Raw genomic sequence first — 20,914 nt, forward strand, 5'->3', positions numbered from 1 at the left:
AGAAAGAAGGTCTATTCAGGAGAAGAATAGTAGAAAAAATATGTTGGAACATGAAAGGAAGCCCTAATACAATTTGGAGAAAAATGGCTAGTAGTATTAGAGAGACTGCTATTGAAATACTTGGGAAAACGACAGGAAAAAAGTTTATAAAAAAACGACAGGAAAAATATATAATAATAATAAAATAATAAATAAATACAATAATTAATAGAATAAAATGGTTTTATTAAATTATTGTGTTTTATTTATATTGATATTGATGTTCATTCGATAGTACTAATTTTGATCATGTTGATATCGAGTATCGAGTCGAGTGGAGTATCGTAAACTAGAGTGCATTGTAAATGTAACATTTTAACCTATTGGATTAAAAAACCGAAAACCGGTTTTTGCAAAAAACCGGTTTTTTGGCCGGTTATAACCGCCAGGTTAAACCGTAAGAAAAAAAACCGGTATAACCTAAAACCGGTGTTTTGTCAAAAACCGCTATCCCTACACTGTGTAATACACTATTTAATGTATTAAATACATAAGGCTAAAGGAGGATTAAAACCATCCTTACCTCCTGGTACTTTATCCGAAATCAGAAGAACATTTATAAGCGATAATAGCAGATCATTCTGATGACGCTGATGATGAAGCAAAGCACCGTGGTGATATGGAACTGAACAGTACAACCGAGGATTCACAGTTAGCATATTGAAGATACAGGTAACACTAACAGCTCAATCGAACATACATAATGCGTGTGCGATAATTGCTGTAAATGAGAAAGACAATGCCAGTATTGGCGTTAAAGGAAATGAGGGAGATGAAAAAGAACGCACTTCAATTGAAACAACTCGGGATCTTGCTAAACAGTCACTTTTAAAAGAATCTGATAGAATGTTACACCATTGGGGCTCAGATCATTCGTTATTGATTTACCTGGAACAATCCTCATCGCCCCAATGAATTGTATGCCCATATATTCCTAAAGTTATGCTCATGACGAGGTGCCGACCCTCGCTCCCTGGTATCCCTCGTACTGCTCGTACCATATTATCGATCACCAGATGCATTATTTTAAAGGCGCGCGTTCACCAATATTTAGAGTAGGATACTAGCGATACCATCCTTTGGTCTCCGTAGTAAACAAACCCTAAGGGTATACAATATCATTCAGGTCGGGATTACTAGTATGTGTCTGTTTGTAGATGTTCTATTCAGTCTTTGGCCTGATCATCTGCTTGTATCGTCTAGTCGTGTAGTTGATACCCAACTCGTTATAATTAACTGCTTCTTAAAAAAAGGAAAATTATTGTTACTAACTCATTTCTCTTTTCGAGTGTCATGTGTGATGTGACAGAAACATAAGTCATATAGTCTTATCGTGTTAATCGCCAACGTCAAGTGGACTTAGTAAGGCACTTTAAGAAAAAAGTGTGTCAAAGTCGTTATCATAAGTATGGGGAATTTAACCTGTAAACTAGTCTGGTTTCCATCGCCTTCAAAAAGCTTTTGACCGAGTTGACTAAAATAAGATTTAGTAAATAAAGAATAACAATGGTTAACGTCCACATCTTAAAAAGGTAATAAAAAAATATTTAATTACTCGTATTAACTGTAGGTACATTGAAAACGTCCTCAAAAAACTGGAAATCGACAAATATCGCGGCATACAACTCAATAGACATACTAGCCCGACCAAATAAAATTACAATACATGTAAATCAAAATTGTAAATCCGTAGAGTTTGGAATAAATTTTATATCGAACTTATCATATTATCACACTGAAAAAAATATTGTACATAGTACCAATGAACGTTAATCATTGACTTTTTTTACATTGATTTAATGAAAATTTCGTTAATACTATAAACATGTAGTCATTAAGTAATGACCATATTCATTATTACAATATAATTCTATTCATTAAAAAATAATGAATAGAATCATCAATCCAATGAATTGTTTTATCTATCCAATGACTTTTTTCATCATACTAATAATTTGTTCATTGTATATATGAAACTATACATCAGGATTACGCGGTTAAATTAATGAATGTAAAACGTTGCACTAATGTACAGTTTTCTTTAAATTACGAACTCGTTGAATAAATGTTTTCGTAACATTAAATCAATGTTTTCGACTTTGATTAATAACTCGATACATTGTTTTGATGCAACGCAATCATTGTATTAATGTAATAGGTATACCTGAATCAATGATCAATACACTGTAGCAATAATCTTGTACATAAACTGATACATTTCTTTTAAATCTATAAGTGTTTTTATTGGTGAAAAAAATCACGAGATAACAGTTGCAGTCTCATAGCAAACAGTCACCCTGCAGACTCTGAGGAGCGGTGTTTGGCACTAGTGTTTGGTTGATTTTTCTAAGGTATGTATTTACATATATTTCTAACTATTTATAAATTATTTTGTTGGATTTCTATAAAAAAAAGTTGTACTTCTATTTCCACTTTTGCAGATGGATATGGACTTTGGAGTGGCATTTGGAAATGGAAATGGACTTATTGATGGATGGGACAGCAATTTCGAAAGAGTTATCTCCTTTCTTCGGTGTGAAAGTCATATCAAGGATAAAACAAATACATTTTTATTTGAAAAGATTACCCATGAAGACATTACGGAATGTAAGTACCTATTTCATTATTCAATCCTGCATATCTAGTATTAATTAATTTTTGTCCTCTGTAAATTTTTTCAAAAGCTAATTTGATACATAGGTAAAAGAAAATAGGAACCATTTGAAAATATTTCTAAATGGTATAATCTTATAAAAAATTAGTAAATTAAATCTTTAGGTGAATAAACCGTAAATAATTGAAAAATGTTATTAACTCTTGCAGTCGGTAGTATCTATCAAAGTAAAAATAAACATCTCAACATCTAGCAATTTTTTTCAGTATAAATTAAAATATTTCTATAAAAAAAGTGATACCCAAAAATACAACTATGTTCACTATTTAGATTGATTTTTTTTTTATAATAATTATTAATATAAATTGTAGGTGGCTAACATGCAGTTCTTCTTTGGGTTCTACATAGATATTTTGTACGAACTAATAAAATGGTTAAAAAAAGATCTTAATGGACAACCAAATATATATATATATATATATATATATATATATATATATATATATATATATATATATAAAAGGTTGTATTATTGGGGAATTCAGCAAATTTTATGTGAAAAGAAAACACTTTTTACTTGATCCAAGCTTTCGTAAACTTTAATTAATTAAGACCCAGCAAGAAGTCGAAGATCATATTAGATTTTTGAAATCAAAGAAAAATGATATTCAATCATTTGTTTTTTGTATGGGTAGTGATAGTTAATCCCAGAGATATGTTGTATTTATGGAGATGTTATTGTAGATGTATTTATTTTCACGATATCAGGTATACATTTTTTATATAATATAAATATATATATTTTTATATATTTCATAAGAATCAATTTCTGTTATATTTAGTTATTCAGTTTTTTCCAAATTACATTATAAAAAGTTGTTTGTGTTAATTAAAAATATATATATATTTTTCTTTAAACTTATAGATACTTAATATTAGTTTGAGAATCGGCAAAAAATCGTTGCTTCAAACTATATTTTGTAATATTTTTGTAGATATTAGTCGTTATTTTGTTTACTTATTAACTATTTGTATGTTATATACTATTATACAAGATGACATTCACTGAACCAAAAAAGTACGTAAATATAATGAAAAAAACATTGATTCAAAAACGGAGAGCATTAATTTTCGTCCAAAGATCAGTGTCATTGTTCCAATGTAAGTAGATACATTAACTAATGCTCAAAAACATTAACTTCTATGAATTAGTACGTTCATTCAATGTACTTTCTAGTTAAGAATTAATGTACCGATACATTGATTCAATGTACCGATCCATTGATTCAATGTACCGATCCATTGATTCAATGTACCGATACATTGATTCAATGTACCGATACATTGATTCTTAACTAGAAAGTACATTTAATGAACGTACTAATTCATAAAAATTAATGTTTTTGAGCATTAGTTAATGTATCTACTTACATTGGACCAATGATACTGATCTTTGGACGAAAATTAATGCTCCCCGTTTTTGAATCAATGTTTTTTTCAATATATTTACCTACTTTTTTGGTTCAGTGCAGCTGAAAGGCTCTGGTAGACTTAGATCTGGTAGCTAGATGCTCGGACACACAAAACACATAAAGATGACAATAAAAAGAAGACCACAGGACTAAACAGCCTCACACTCTCCTGCACTTCTCACTGCGAAGACGTCATGTGGGAGTCTCGTTTCTCGAGACTTTAACGTGACAAGCATTACTATGATCGTAGACTCTCAGAGCGCATCATGAGGGGGAATATATGGAAGAATGCCTGGAGCGCATTGAGGCTCGAATGATTCGTTCTTGATTTACCTGGACCAATCCTCCTCACCCCAATGAATTGTAAGCCCAAATGTTCCTACGGGTATACAATACGCATTCAGGTCGGGATTTCTATTGTGTGTCTGTGTGTTTGTGTGTGTTCCGAAGTAAATTTGTTGAAGCGGATGTTCTGTTTAGTCTTTGGTCTGATCATTTGCTTCCATCATCTAGTCGTGTAGTTCATCACGAGGGTAATCACGTTTTATATGGTGTCTTCTGATCCCCAACTCGTTATAATTAACTCTTAAAAAAGAGGAAAATTATTGTTACTAACACATTTCTCCTTACGGGTTTCTCATGTGATGTGACAAAGACATAAGACAAAGAGTCTTGTGTTAATCGCCAATGTCAAAGGAGACTTAATAAGGCACGTTGATTGATCTTTGCTATGAACTTAATACTCCGGTCAACTTACACATCCGAGGTTACAAAAATTACCATCAAGCTGAAAATTGGCAGGATTGTTCAAAATACCATCATAAATGAAATCTAAAAAGTCCTCAAAAATCCGACCCGAGCTAAAAAATTTAGGCGGTGTCAAAGGTCACCAAATATAGTTTTTAGCGATTTTCAGCGAAACGGTAAGTTTTATCATAAAATTAGTTCCAACAAAAAATGTAAACTAGATAATTATCTATAAAAAATGTCTTCTTACTTTTTTTTCTAAGAGCCACCGTTTTTGAGATACAACGATTCAAAAAGTTGTAATCGTCATAATATGCGCACGCGTTTCCACACCACCTTTGTCGTAGTGTACTTAGCGCATTTTTTAACGTGGTTTCCCCAGTAGGCTCATTCCATGGATCTGTTATGATTCTGTTTAATTTGAAGCTACTAAATAATGCTGTTTAATTTGAAGCTACTGAATAATAATTGATATTGGCAAGGGTTAAAAATGATAAAAGTTATAAAAAGCGGTATAAATTCATAAAAAAAAGGGGAAATTTATCCAACTGGTTCATAATTTTTTAATACTTCTGCTACCTCTTCCCCTTGTTCTTCTTCTTCACCTTCTAGTTCTTCTTCTTCTTGTCCATCCTGGGTGCAAGAAATTGCCCCAATAATGACACATCGCATGGCTCCTCGATAGAATCAAATGAATCCTCAATTGTTGGTGATTCAACATTGGAGCACAACCGGTTTTGACAACTAGTGCATGCTACCGAACAAAATAGTCCAACTTTTTTGCAACCACATTTAGCGCTACATCCCTTTTTACAGTTGCAAAAAATTGTGTTCAGGAATTTTTCCAGCGCAGGTGGGAGTAAAGTTTGAATAGGTTCTAATGAACTGTCGACTAATTTCCATCTCCAGTCTTTTGGATCTAGCTGATAACCAAGCCACACTTGAACTTGGTAATATACCCGAAAAAAATGTTGATGGGCAGGCGCTGAGGTTGGAGGAAGACAAGATAATTGCACTTGTTTTTTTATTTTGAGTATTTTTAAAGAAACATGCATATCGAAACTTATCTAAGCGCTTAGTTTTTTAGGCGCTCCATACAAGAGAGAAGAAAGCTAATTCCGTTAGAAATAACTTCTTGTGGAGTTGAATTAGTTTTTTTTTAAACTTCAGCACATTCAAGTAATAACACGTATTTGCACTCCGAAGTAGTACTCAAGACTAATTACCTAATACCTCGAGGGTGTCATCTACCTGAAAGATTTTGCCACCCAGGAAGATAACGGTGTAATTTGCCTAATAGTAAACAAACTAAATTTGCATAAAGTTTATTGTATATTGAAATGTTTATTGGTACTTAGCAATAATCATTTTGCCTAGAAAGTAGGTTTTCATTATTATGTTCAAACCCTTCTGAGAAAAGAATAGGTAGGGTGATTAGATTAGCCGACGTGTGCCGACGTACTGATAGAACGTGTTTATTCCGACAAAACCCATCTTTACAAATAAAATAAGACGCATAATTAAGAAGAATTATTATAAGTTTATACTTTGTCATATCAATTTACTATTTTTGTTGGGAATAATCCGTAGAATTGAAATAATAATTCTTATTTTCGCGTTAGATTCATTTTCTAAAGATTTTTTGTTGGCACTGTAATATAATACAGCTTATACATTGCATCCCTCGGTAGACCGCAAGCTGTATAGTAGAAACATCATCATATTTATAATATCTTATATTATTATGTGTAATTGTACGTGGTGTACTAATACATACATATTATGACGATTAGAACTCTTTCAACTCTTTGAATCGTTGTATCTCAAAAACGGTGGCTCTTACGAAAAAAAGTATAAAGATATTTTTTATAGATAATTATCTAATCTACATTTTTTGTTAGAACTTATTTTATGATAAACCTTACCGTTTTGCTGAAAATCGCTAAAAACCATATTTGGTGACCTTTTACCCCGCGTAATTTTTTTAGCTCGGGTCGGATTTATTAGGACTTTTAGATTTCATTTAAGATGATATTTTGAACAATCCTGCCAATTTTCAGCTTGATGGTAATTATTGTAACCTCACTCCTATTTTTGAGTCTAACTAGACCCGTCTATAAGGATTATTTTCATTGAAGTCGTTATCATAAGTATGGGGAATTTAACCTGTAAACTGGTATAGTTTTCATTGTCTTCAAAAAGCTTTTAACCGAATCCACTAAAATAAGATTTAGTAAATAATGGATAACAATGGTTAACCTCCACATCTTACAAAGGTAATAAAAATAAATCTTCCCCACTCGTGTTAGCCCTATCAGGAAACACAAAATTTTACGAAAACCTCCAAAAAAATAAAGGAAGGATGAAAATTTGGGAATAGGTAGTTGAAATTGTCTATTATTATATAAGAAAAAGTTTACAATTCTACATCAACTCCATTTTACAAAAATGGGTAAATACGGGGTGAAAAATTTTTTCTCGGTGGTGAAAAAATATACGTTCAAAATAAGTCCGAAATTGTATAAAATGGCTAATTCTAAGTAACTTTTATTCTATAGAGTTTTTATATAGAAGATAACTCAAAAAGTAAGTATTTTAGCGAAAAAATGTTCTTAGCAATAGATAATATAGCTTATAAAACATTGAAAAAAATGGTGTATGCATGAGGTCTGTAGACCCAGTAGAAGCAGAGTTGTAGCTATTGAAAAGTAGGTTCTTCTTCGTTAAATTCCAAATCGAATATTTCTCTTTGAAATAACCCAAAAACGGAACACTTTTAGGGGAAAATTAATTACAACTTTTTTAAACTGTTTAAAAAAGGTTTATTTTTGTTTTTTAAGAAAACTTCTAACATTTAAAGTAAGTGAGTCACGCTCAGAATATTGCTGGTCTTTTTTATTTTTTCTAAAAAATCGCGAAAATCCCCCCTAATTAGCTTCTTAAATAAAATTAATCGTTACCGCTTCACAAGTTACTTTACTTATGTATTGTTTATATTATCTAAAAGTTTCATAGGTTCAAAGTGCTCATTTTAAAAAAAAATGGGTTTAAAATAAAACATTTTTGTTTAATTTTGAAAAAATGGAATTTTTTATGGAATTAACTTAAAAATTATTAGCAATATCAAAAATCTCAAATAGCAATAAAATGTACGGTTTGCTTTTCTGAATATTTTGGATCCTTTGTTTTCCTGTTAGACAAAAATTGTTTATGCTATGGCTGTTCAAAATTTGCCTAAACTCGCGATTAGTTACTCGTTCAAGCCATTTTAACTACAGCTTTTTCAAAAATAAGCACTTTGAATCGATGAAACTTACAGATCATATAAATAATGTATAAGCAAAAGTAACTTGTCAAGTGGTAATGATAAAATTTATTTGTGATGCTAATTAGGGGGTGATTTAAAAACAAAAATAACAAAAAATAACAAAAATTAAAAAACAAAAATAAACCTTTTTTAAACAGAAAAAGAAGAAAAAGAGAACAAGAGAAGATGGAGAACAAGCCTACATTCTTTCCGATGAAGCTCCAATAAGAGCCGAAAATTGCAATTCAAGTGACTGGACTGCACTCCGTATTCTAATTGAAAAGTAAGATTGTTTTGCCTTCGCATTGCAACTGAATTAAAAATACAAATAAAATTTTTATTTTATTTTTAAACACTTTGAAAAAGTTGAAATGAATTTTCACCGAAAAGTGCTCCGTTTTTGGGTTATTTCACATTGAAATATTCAACTTGGAATTTGACGATAAAGAACCTACTTTTCATTAGCTACAACTGAACTGAAAAGGAACTCAAGGACGCCTTTCTTAGGACGACAGGCGGGAACCTTCGAGTATTTCTACGTCAATAACTTAATGTTGAAAAAAAGCCTTTATAATTTTCATTATTAAATTGGAAAGAAAATGTAATAGTAGTTTTGTTCTGAAGCTATTTTCTTGTGGCATTTTTTATAATCAATTACTTTTAATGGGAAATAAGCCACAATTTTACCAGAAAAATGATTTTATTAACGTTTTCTTATCTAAAAATTTATTTTATTATCTAAAACTAAACCTAACAGTGAACAAGAAAGAACAAAGAATTGTATTTATAAAATACCTTGTGAATGCGAACAGTTTTATATAGGTGAAACGTCAAGACCATTAGACGTTAGAATAAGTGAACATCAGTCTTATATTAAGAATAGAGAATTTGATCAATCTCAAATATATCAACATGCATTGGATAATGAACATAGAGTTCATTGGAGAGATTCAAGTATAGTCCTGAAAGAATCAGATAATAAAAAGAGAAAAATCAAAGAAGCGGCTCTAATTATGCTAAATGAAACCAATTGTGTCGCAAATTCCTCGGTAGAATGCAGTAAGATATGGTTACCCATACTGAAAGATGAAGTCAATAGAAAGAAAATACCACGATTAGTAAGTCAATAACATATCGAGTTAATACAAATTTTATATTTTAGTATTACTCATTGTATATCTATGTATTAGTAATATTATTTATAATTTAAACATATTAAAGTCAGAATTTGGTATTAGTTTTTTGAAAGTAAATTAAATGTAAGACCAAATACTTACGATATCGGGATAGTATCACGAAGTTTTTTCCTGGTTTTCCCTTGTGATTTACTTTGGAATCTCTAACGCGAGAATTTTACTGTCATCGTTACATTTGGTTGTCTTTTTAAAGACAGATCACATGCTATGATTTTTTTTGTGACGGATATTCTTGAGTTGGGATTGATTTCATGTAATCGAATGAACTATCTTTTAGTAAAGTCGTCCCAGGAACGCAACTCATAAATATTGGTGGTATAATTTTAAAGTCTTCTACTTTAAAATGTATAATATACGTCTGAATTGCCAATATAAATGAGTCAGATTAAATAAATTGTTAGAAGAATTTTTTTACTTAGCAACAACATTTTTGTTTATTTTAGTAGTATTTTGTATTTTGACAACGAAACCCGATTTGGGCTTCGAAACGTTATAGTCCAGGGCGCATCTGTTTTGAGATGGACGTTGAGAGGTGACTCAAATTTTTTTGCAGAAATTGCTTGAAAATAAATCAGATAATAATATTTGAGTTATCCTCCCTCTCAAAAAGGTCCGGAACATTGTTTAAATAATCAAAATGTCAAAAAATGAAGGAAAAATTCGATTTTTGTCTTCGTTTTTTGATTATAACTTTGAAACTATTCATTTCTGAGAAAGGTTGTACTGACATAAAAGTTGCGTAATTAAATTTCCTACAATATAGAATTGGTTAAAAATTTAAAAAATAGTCACTCTAGTTGGAAAATAGCAATAATTGCGAAAAAACCATACAAAAACAAGTATTCGCATTTTACGTTTTTGAACCATTTATGCTACACTTAGGACCTACACATTTCACCCAGAAAAACTTTATGATACAGTAAAACAATACTATAAATTTTATTAAGATCGGTTTAATATATTTTGCAAAATAAATTTTGCAATCCAGCTTTCGCAAAAAAAAATTCATTTCTTCAAAATGTTACAGAACTGAAAATAAAGCAGATAGCAAGTTGAATTTTTTTTTGCTTATAGAAGTGTACTGTACCTTTTATTTGCAATTTACAAAATTAAAACCGATTAATTACCACGGCGTCAGGAAATTTTTTTAAATAAACATTAGTTTTTGGTGCTACGCCCAGGACAGCGGTGTTCGATTCACACAAGTTGATTTCCACCAAAATTTCTTCCAATCTTTATCTAATATATTATTTTCTTACTCTATATTTTGTTGTATTTTAATATTTTAATTCCACAAAAATCAAACTAATTTTATTATTGTTTGTGAAATATTGTTTAAACAATTGCATATTATGTTTAAAAATAATAAACTTTTATTGTCTTAGTTAAAATATATGAACAAAGAAAGTTTTTGCTAATTAAAGTGTTATTTCAAAGGATAGAGTATGTGTTTTTATTTTGCAATAAACAAATTTATTTATTTATATCGAAATGTAATAAAAATTAAAATGTATTAATCATTATCAAAGGTCATTGGAATGTCCAATCAGAGCAAACTATTCGCTGTCCTGCGCGTAGCACCAATATTTAATGTTTATTTAAAAAAATTCCTGACGCCGTGTTCTTGATCGATTTAAATTTTGCAAAATTGCAAATGAAAGGTACAGTAAACTTCTATACGCAAAAAAGAATTTCAACTTGCTATCTGCTTTCTATTCTGCTTGCTATTCTGTCCTGTAACATTTTGAAAAAATGAATTTTTTTTGCGAAAGCTGGATTGCAAAATTTATTTTGCAAAATCTATGAAACCGATCTTAACAAAATTTACAATATTATTTTACTGTATCATAAAGTTTTTCTGAGTGAAATATGAAGGTCCTAAATGTAGCATAAATGGTTGAAAAACGTAAAATGCGAATACTTGTTTTTGTATATTTTTTTCGCAAATATTGCTATTTTGCAAAAGGGTGACTATTTTTTAAATTGTTAGCTAACTCTATATTGTAGGAAATTTAATTATGCCACTTTTATGTCAGTACAACTTTTCTCGAAAATGAATACTTTTAAAGTTATAATCAAAAAACGAAGAAAAAAATCGAATTTTTCCTTAATTTTTTGACATTTTGATTATTTAAACAATGTTCCGGACCTTTTTGAGAGGGAGGATAACTCAAATATTATTATTTGATTTATTTTCAAGCAATTTCTGCAAAAAAATTTGAGTCACCTCTCAACGTCCAAATGTACTAATATTTTTACAGATGCGCCCTGGTCTATTAATAAAATAATTTTTTTGGTAAAATTGTGGCTTATTTCCCATTAAAAGTAATTGATTGTAATAGTAGTTTTCAGTAATTTTTGTGAGCAGCTTGTTTCGGGTCGATAAATAAAATAATTTTATTAGAATTTCAAACATTCAAAAAACAAACATTCATTAATACACTTTTACTTTTATTTGCAAATACTTTTATTACAACTCGGTTAGCAGTTCCCCGTATACGTAAATGATTTTCTTATCTAAATTTGAGATTTTGCGAGTTTGTCGTGAAGAATAAATGAATAGCTAAGCAATTTTGTTCCAGATGATGATTTTGTGTATCTTTGCGGTTGTTTGTGTTCACTAGCTTCAATTTAAATTAGAAAAACAAACATTTTACGGAAGGAAAATACCCTGTCGGTACATAATACGAGAAAAAGCCTTCACAGCTGTTTGTGATCGGTGTGAAAGAGCGTCGGTGAATAGAGAGATCTGGGCTGCATGCGAGCAATTCTAATATTATCAATAATTCAACCTCTATTTAAGATATTTATGTTTATGAGTCAATCAGTGATTTTATTTGCAAAAAAATGTACAGCTCTTACAAGAAAAGAGATATTCGGATAATTCAAAAAACAAAATCTTAGGAATATATTCAGGACAATACAAAAGGAGTATGTAACAAAATCAGCCCTCCAAGTTTTCCACCGATTTTTTTAAAATTAGGAGAAAATACAACGCTTAAATTCACTCATAATGCCATCTAAGCAAAAAAATTTTGTTATGGAAATAATAACAAACGACACCAAAATATGTACCTATAAACTTATGCAAGAATCTTGAAAATCGGAGTACAATTAATCAAGTTATAAATTATCAAACATAACCAAAAAGTTTGGGTGGCGGAATTTTGTGCCGGTGAGTGTATACAAAAAAAACAAGCGGTCGGATTATATCAGTTAATACCCCAGATGTGAAGTAATCCTTGTTTGCGATTTTCCTTCAAGCTACCAGATAAAACAGATTTTTTTAAAATTAAACGTGTTAAGTGGTTTAATCGTTTATCCGCAATTATTGATCGAATCCCAACACGCGTCTAGTAAACTAGATTGTTAAAGTTTAATCTTTAAATCCCTTAAGTACCCTCATGAGTTCGTAATTAATGCTTTATCGGGATTTCTAACAATACCGTATGAAATATTAAGTTGTCTATGGCGGATATTTCTACCCTGCATTTTACCATCGGGAAACTACATAGGTTTGAATGCAAGTTAATAACGTTTTCTGGTTATTAATTTATTTTTAGATTTTCTTTTTATTTAGTTCGTTTTTATTTACAATTTGCTTCGAGAACATAAGGTTATTAGCATTGAACTGTATTTACTTCAAATTACAAAGTAAATATTAAATTTGGTTAATCAGTCCTATGGCACGTACGAAATTGAGAGTCTTCTCTATCACACAAATAACACATCAGATGAGGTTCCTTCCTTTATAAAATCATTGGTGATCTTCGTATGTCCAAGTCACAGTCTACATGTATTATGATTACTTGGTGTGGTGTCTTCCCTTAGTAGGGAGTTTCGACTGCAACACACTTTGTTTGATGGTTCTTAGCGTAGGGTTTGAATTATTCCAATTTATTTGCCATTTTGTCATGGTTGTTCTATTAAATGTCAGAAGAGGTGTCGTTACTCGGATCAGTAAAAGTGTAGATTGCATACTGTTTTATAACTTATTTTTTTTTTATTCAGTACAGCGACTTTTAAGTAGTGATGAGCGAGACTGGTCTTGGTCTTGCGGTCTTGGTCTTGGTCTTGCAGCAAGACCAAGACCAAGACCAAGACCGCCTTTTGGTTGCAAGACCAAGACCAAGACCAAGCTTGCAAGAACAAGACCAAGACCAAGACCGAACCTTGCAAGACCACGCAAGACCAAGACCAACCTGCAAGACTCTTGCACTTTTTTGAGAAAAATTGGTTTTTATTATTTAACTTTATTTTTTTAGTTCAACAATATATACTGACATTGTAAGAAACCTTAAACAATATCGAATTTTTAAAATACATAATATTTTGGTTATATTTTTAAGTCGTTTTGATTAAGTCAAACGGTTTGCATTTTCTCAACCTTCAAAGTGTCCAGAAGGCAAGTTTTCAAACGGCGACAGTTCAAGGACAATTGAAATTACTTGTAAGATGAAAAAAACGTAATTATAGATAGGGTAATCCATTTAAAAAAATGCAATTAAAACGGTTTTTATGTACCAGTAGTTTTCGCTTTTTTGTCTAATAAAATTACTGACACTTATTTCAATTCTTTTCGCATAATCGAGGAAAAATGTAGGTCGTTAAATTTAAAATGAATACAAAAAATATCATAATAGATTTTGAAAAGGGATTCACAATGCTGCGAAAGCATTGTGGCCTGAATAAAAAATAACTGGTTGTCGATTGTAATGTGTCAAGCTTGATATCGCAAAATCCAAAGCTTAGGTTCAGTTTCTGAATATAATGACAAAAATTCCGATACTGGGAAATTTTTAAAATTTTTTTTTGGATTAATTTTTTACAATCAACGAAAGTTGGAAGTTGAATTATTTGTGAAAATCTCGGATGACAAACGTGTAAAGAATTTTACTGATCTCATAGTTGAAAACTATTTGGAAGAATCTAGGTTTTCCCCAGAAAGGGCCAGTAGTACAAATAGTATGTGCCGCACTTGAAATGCATGCGCATCATTTCAGTGTGTTTTAAATTCTAGTTTTTACTACCCACATCCGAATATTTTCAACTTTTTAAATGTTATAATGGGTATTAAATCCAAAATATGTGAAAATAAAAAGTGCGAATAACTCGTGTTACGAGAGCAATGTAGTTTAAATAAAATTAAAGAACTGCAAGATAACAAATTACAGAATTAAGCGTTTATACTCCCCATTAGGTTTAGTTATTATGTTATTGTATTAGGTCTATAAATAGGTATGGTAAATATGTACGTATTTACTAAAAAGTAGGTTTTAATTAGTTTAAAAAAAGTTAATTATATTAAATAATGATTAAATAGAGTAAAAAATTTTTGATTTTTGTGTTCTCTTAAAAAAATTTAATTTATGTTCTTAAATTTGACCCTCGTAGGATAAATACTACAGTGTTCGAGTGAAAGGAGCAGATTATTATCTGTTAACAACTATAAACCGTTTATCCCTTTTCGTAAAATCCGTGAATTGAAGGTCCCCGACCATTTGTGGCACCTTTAAGAAGCTCTTTTTCTTTAACATTTTATTAAAATACATGGGCAATAAACAATAATCAAGACTCAGACGTGGTCTGAAGGCAGGCGGTAGGTATCGACAGCATGCAAAACACAACGTGACACAACCGAAGGCCGGCAATTGCAACAAGGGTTGTAAATGCAGGTTTTTCCTACTGATAAACATTACCATTATAAAAATATACTCTAATCTCTTTATATAGAGAGAAATAATTAGGTCATTAGGTGAATGTATAATGTTAAAATTGGTATCCGTTTGAAACTACATTCTACATTCTGTTAAAAGTTTAAAGCAAAAAATATAGTTTCATTCTTCACATCTTTATTTATTTCAATGTACATTTTATTCGAAATTGTTTGGTTCAAATTATTACTACCAAAAAAGCAAGACCAGCAAGACTCTTGCAGCTACACCAAGACCAAGAACAAGCCCGGCTAGTGCAAGACCAAGACCAAGACCAAGACTGCCTTTTAGCTGCAAGACCAAGACCAAGCTTGCAAGAACAAGACCAAGACCAAGACTAGCCTGGTCTTGGTCTTGTTCTTGTTTTGCTCATCACTACTTTTAAGATACTTGGGAGTTAGTGCTTGATGTATTTCAGTCAAAAAATTGAATAGTCCTTGGAAAATTATTTTCTGAATACGTTTTAGCAATGCTGAGAGGATAGGCAGAACCGTGTGCATTCTCGAAGAAATCAATTAATTCTTCCTGGGTTAAATATCAGTTATCAGAATTATCTTGAAAAAAAAAGAACTAGTGCAATTACTAAGATCTTCTGCTAAATTCTTATCATCTTCAGGTACAGTTTTGGGTTTCATAGATTTAAGTAGAGATTCTTTAAATGGGTTCTGGTCTACTGCTGTCGGAGGAATCATTATTTCTGATACCGTTCGTTTAGAGTTTAGACTATTGAGTGTCAGAGGATGACGGAGGTTGATTTTGACTGATATTATTAATCTCAGCGTTATCTGGCTGGATAAGTCTTTGTGTGGGATTTGAATCTAATGAATGAATATTGTTTCTTTTTTATTGTGAACTAGTTGACTGGAATGGAGATTGTGAAGAATGGATAATTGGTTGAATATCTGTTATATTGGGGTGACGATTTTGGATGCAATTTGGTTGAGAAGTAGGTGATGAATCTTCGATACATATTAAATGTCTGTAAACCTGTATTGCCCCAATTCCCAATATATTTTTTTACAAATGTAGCAGTTATTGCTAGGTTTTTTCTAGTTTGTTATGTAATTTTGAAGTTTGTTCTAAAAAATAAAATAATTATTGAAAAAAATATTTGGCATTTTAACTTTACATAAACTTGTACGGCCCACTCTAAAACAAAAACTTTCCGGAATATTCAAACAGATAGCCACTTAGTACTAAGTATGTTCTACCTCAAGGCGAAAGCGAATAGTTAGTTTCCAATAAACAAAAAAAATATTCAACATACAATGTGGCGCTAAAATTGTACGTAAAGCTGTACTACCTCATATAGAATTCAAACGATTAGAGAAAATCTGCATAAACCACAAGTTGGTGTTATGTTTGTTCTGCATGTTTGCCAAAGCGTGTAATTTGTTCTGCATAAACAAAAAAGATATACAAGATATAATTTGGCGCTACAATTTTACGTAAAGCTATACTACCCCATATAGATTCCAGAAAATTGGAGAAAATCTGAAAAAACCACAAGTTAGTGCTAGGTTTGCTCTGCATTTTTGCCAAAGCCTGTATTTTGTTGAGCATTAACAAAAAAGTTATACAAGATAAAATATGGCGCTCCAATTTTACGTAAAACTGTACTGCCCCATATAGAATCCAAAGGATTGGAGAAAATCTGAATAAACCTGAAGTTAGTGCAAGGTTTGTTCTGCACTTTTGCCAGAGCGAGTAATTAGTTTCCCATAAACAAAAAAGTTATACAACATACAATGTGGCGCTCCAGTTTTACGTAAAGCTGTACTGCCCCATATAGAATCCAAACGATTAGAGAAAATCTGAATAAACCACAACTTAGTGCTAGGTTTGTTCTGCAATTTTGCCAAAGCGTATAATTTGGTTTTCTGAAGACTAAAATACGATGCATCTATTTTTGACCAGGAATTCATCTGCAACACGCAAATATGCATAAACCTCGGTATGTAATATTCTATAACAATTTGGCCTAAAAACAAATCCACTTCCAATTTATAATTATCTACAGTGGGCGCAAAAGGTAATCACTCAAATATGAAATGCAACGATATATTCCAAACTTGGTTATAAACGTACTGTACTAGTTATCATTTTTTTCCCAACCTTGTTCGGTTACATTGGTTAAGTGAGCTTTCATTAATTCTTCCTTTCTTATCAAGATACCATTTTTATTACAAAAGTCTTATTTTGAATCATTACTGTTTTGGCCCACTGTACTTTATGAAAACTTTTAACTTTGTCCTCTCGAAAACATATTACTTTTTAATTATAACAAACCTAGCTCTCTCCTCTCTATTTTTTTTAACATTTGAATTTGATTCGAAACAGTGGAGCTTTACGTTTGACAGTCTGTAATTTGTACGTTTTCGCAAAAACAATAAATTTTATGGTTTTTCAGATTTTTCGTACACTTTCCGTCATAAAAAACGTGTACACTTTTTTCCCAATGTAAACCTGTCTTCAGACTTGACACAATGGTTCGTGAATCACTTCGCTGTTGTCATTACAGATAACGGAATTTCAGTAAATCTAAATAAAAAAAATAACGTTCAAAAATATATAAAGTTTTTAGATAGGTATTATTTTCATCATCAGAAAACCGTAAATAATAAATTTAATAACCAGAGAGAGCGTTGTTAATCTTAAAAAATCCACTTATAACTGAAAAATTTAAACGATTAAACATAATAAAAAGCAATAGGTCCAGTCCTCGATGACTTATTTAATTACATATCATCAGCAGATTTGACAAGTTGGTCAAAGTAAATTTTTAATCAATTGAGTAAGTCAATTAAGTAAGAGTGGTAAAACGAGAATATTTCTAAAATAGAAGATGGTTCGGCATTCCGAATTCTGTCCGACAATTGGCTCAAGAGTTCAATAATATTTTCGTTGAACTGGCAATGATGCCCTAGAAATTAGAATGATACATTTAACAAGACCAACTTAGACAACTTGAAAAACACGATTTTCGGTTGTACCAGTTTTTTATGACGCTACAGTTTTAGGTAAAATTGGAGCGCCCCATTATGCTGTATATCTTTTTTGTTTATGCAGAACAAATTACACGCTTTGGCAAAAATACAGAACAAACGTAACACTAACATGTGGTTTATTCAGAGTTTCCATAAACGTTTGAAGTCTATATGGGACAGTCAGTGGCGGCTCGTGATTTTTACAATAGGGGAGGCTATACCTAACTGTAAAATATCTAGACAAATTTGCACTAGCAAAAAAATGCGCCAAAAAATGTAATTTAAGGCCCCATTTTTTGACCATTTTTATTTACATTTCATAATATCATCCTAATTCATAATGTCATGATATATCATTTTAAAAATAGTTAATCTAATTGTAAAAGTTTAATACCAAAGTTTGTGTCGTTTATTTGTTAACAATTCCATCTATTTGTAAATAGATACATCGCATATCAAAATAAATACAGATTTGAAGTTTTGCAGTCCATACATAATGAAGCTTCAAATTTTTTAAGATACTCAACTGAATTTTTTTAATTCTAAACGCGGCCTACTGCGAATTAAAAAACACCATAAATTACCGATATTTTGCTTTGAGTTAGAGATATCGGAAAAACTTATTTGAGCAAGTTGTTCCAAATATTAGTATAACCCCACATACCAAATTTCATAACAAAATTTGCACTTTTAGATTTTTCATCATGTATTTTTAGTCAGGACCCTAAAATTCTTGTCCCGAGACGCACGCAACCACGCAACGGAGCCGATAAGCTATTCTGCCTCCCTTGGTATATCTCCGAGCAGCGTGTGATGGCACCGTAGATGCCACTGTTAGGAGACCGGGTCTCCTTAAACGCCTGCTGCGCTGCACGGAGCATTAGCAACGGAGACTGTTGGGCTTCTCGGCTCCGTGCTCCGTTCATGCATCTCGGGATAACCCAGGGTCCTGCCTACAATAGGTGCGTTCGCGGGTACAGTTGGCAAATTGTCACCGACAATTTCTAACCTCATTTAATATAAATAATATCGTTATTAACTAATTATTAAATTATAGTAGGTAAATATACCTTGTATATTTATCTATTAACGATACTATTTATATCATTTTAAAGTGCGCATGCGTTTTGCTGCTAATTTGTCGCCGACTAGTCGCCGACAGGCACCCGCGAACGCACCTATTAATATGTAATAAAACTGAGACGCGATCATGCGTTCTAATGCTAATGCTCCGTACGTATGGATAATTAGTGATAATATGGAATTTACACGTTGTATAATAGTGAGAGTTGTACTTGTTGTTTTCGCGATTCATGATAAACAAAACAGTGTAGAGTGTGTAAAAAATTTATGGGGAGGCTGAGCCTCCCTTGCCTCCTCTGACGAGCCGCCACTGGGGACAGTAGAGCTTTACGTAAAATTGGAGCGCCACATTGTATGTTGAATAACTTTTTTGTTTATGGGAAACTAATTACTTACTTTCGCCTGGAGGTAGCAAAAACTTTTCTAGCACTAATTCTGTTTGAATATTCCGAAAAGTATTTGTTTTCGAGTAGGCCGTACAAGCTTATGTAGAGTTAAAATGCCACATGTTTTTTTCAAGAATTCTTTTATTTTTTAGAACAAACTTCAAAATTACAGAACAAACTAGAACAAACCTAGCACTAACTGCTACATTTGTGAAAACATAAATTGGGAACTGGGGCAGTACAGGTTTACATATTGTTATGCTCTGTATTTCTCTCTTTTATGAGATTGATGAGCAAATTCTTAATTTAATTAATTAGCCAATTATTTTAATTACTGCTTATGTAAAACAAAACCAAATTTAAATTAAATTTTCTAATAAAATTTATTCTCAGGGCTAATTTGTTTTAATGTATTACCTTTGGTTTGTGGCTTCTGGTATCTCTAGTTGCTTACTCAATCCAAGACAAAACAGGGAAATTAAACACACTCTATGTCATCTAAATTTTAAAAATATAATTTACTTATCCAATATACCATAGACATAGAATTAAAAAAAAAACGCTAAAATCTAAATTTGTTGCAACTATTTCTCATCTAATAAATTGAGCTCTAATTCTGATATCCCCTCTGTTTTAACAAAAAAAAGATTTATTTAAATAATTCGTTATTTTTTTTTAATTTAATAAAATTTACTTTTCTCCTTTTGAATTGATTATTTATTTCTTCTTTAAAATTTGGAATGACTAATTATGTTATAGAACTGTTCAATACAAAATATAGCAAATATGGCATGGATATAAACAAACTCTCTCCGTTTCACAAATGATTTGACTAACCTTTTTTATTTCTTCTCTATTTCTTTTCCCGGATTGCGTTGCCCTCGATTCTCCCACACGTACACTCAGGATGTTGCGAAAGGTCCCTCTCGTCCAAACTGCTTCATAAACATACAAACAGGACTCGCTCGAATCAGTTTTCCTTCTGCTCGATATCTTGTGCAAATTGATACCAATCGGCTACTCGTTCTAGACAGAAACAGGAATCGTCCTCGGTCCCAGGAAAATTAACTTCTCAACTCGATCAACGATTTCGTTTCAACTTGATTCTGCTCGTAAAGGCCAGCTTCACCACTTTACACTGACTGCTCACTTTTCAAAAACTGGACTGCTGTCTTCAGATATTCATTTCACAGTGACCATTTTTTCTCTTCTCAATATCAGACTCAACACTCTCATCCCTTCCATCCATTATCTCCGCCAATCGCAAAACATCCTCTATACCCACTACTTCCATATTTTTCCTTTCTTAAGAACCCATTTAATTTGTATACATCTTTCCATTTTGTCAATTTCCAAGAGATACCAGAAT

The 20,914-nt window shown here is 31.4% G+C and overlaps 2 protein-coding genes across 2 annotated transcripts in view; both read left to right on the forward strand.

The window, feature by feature from the left end:
* LOC126878652 (craniofacial development protein 2-like) overlaps nt 1–143 on the forward strand; it is a 462,172-nt gene extending 462,029 nt beyond the window's left edge. The window contains exon 2 of the mRNA XM_050641495.1: nt 10–143. The gene's annotated coding sequence lies outside the window, so the exon portion shown is untranslated. The remainder of the gene's footprint in view (nt 1–9) is intronic.
* Nucleotides 1–20,914, forward strand: part of LOC114324987 (probable G-protein coupled receptor CG31760) — a 1,828,242-nt gene that overhangs the window by 1,546,303 nt on the left and 261,025 nt on the right. The gene's annotated exons all lie outside the window — the stretch shown is intronic.

This window comes from Diabrotica virgifera, chromosome 10, assembly GCF_917563875.1.
Source record: "Diabrotica virgifera virgifera chromosome 10, PGI_DIABVI_V3a".
Classification (NCBI taxonomy): Eukaryota; Metazoa; Arthropoda; class Insecta; order Coleoptera; family Chrysomelidae; genus Diabrotica; species Diabrotica virgifera.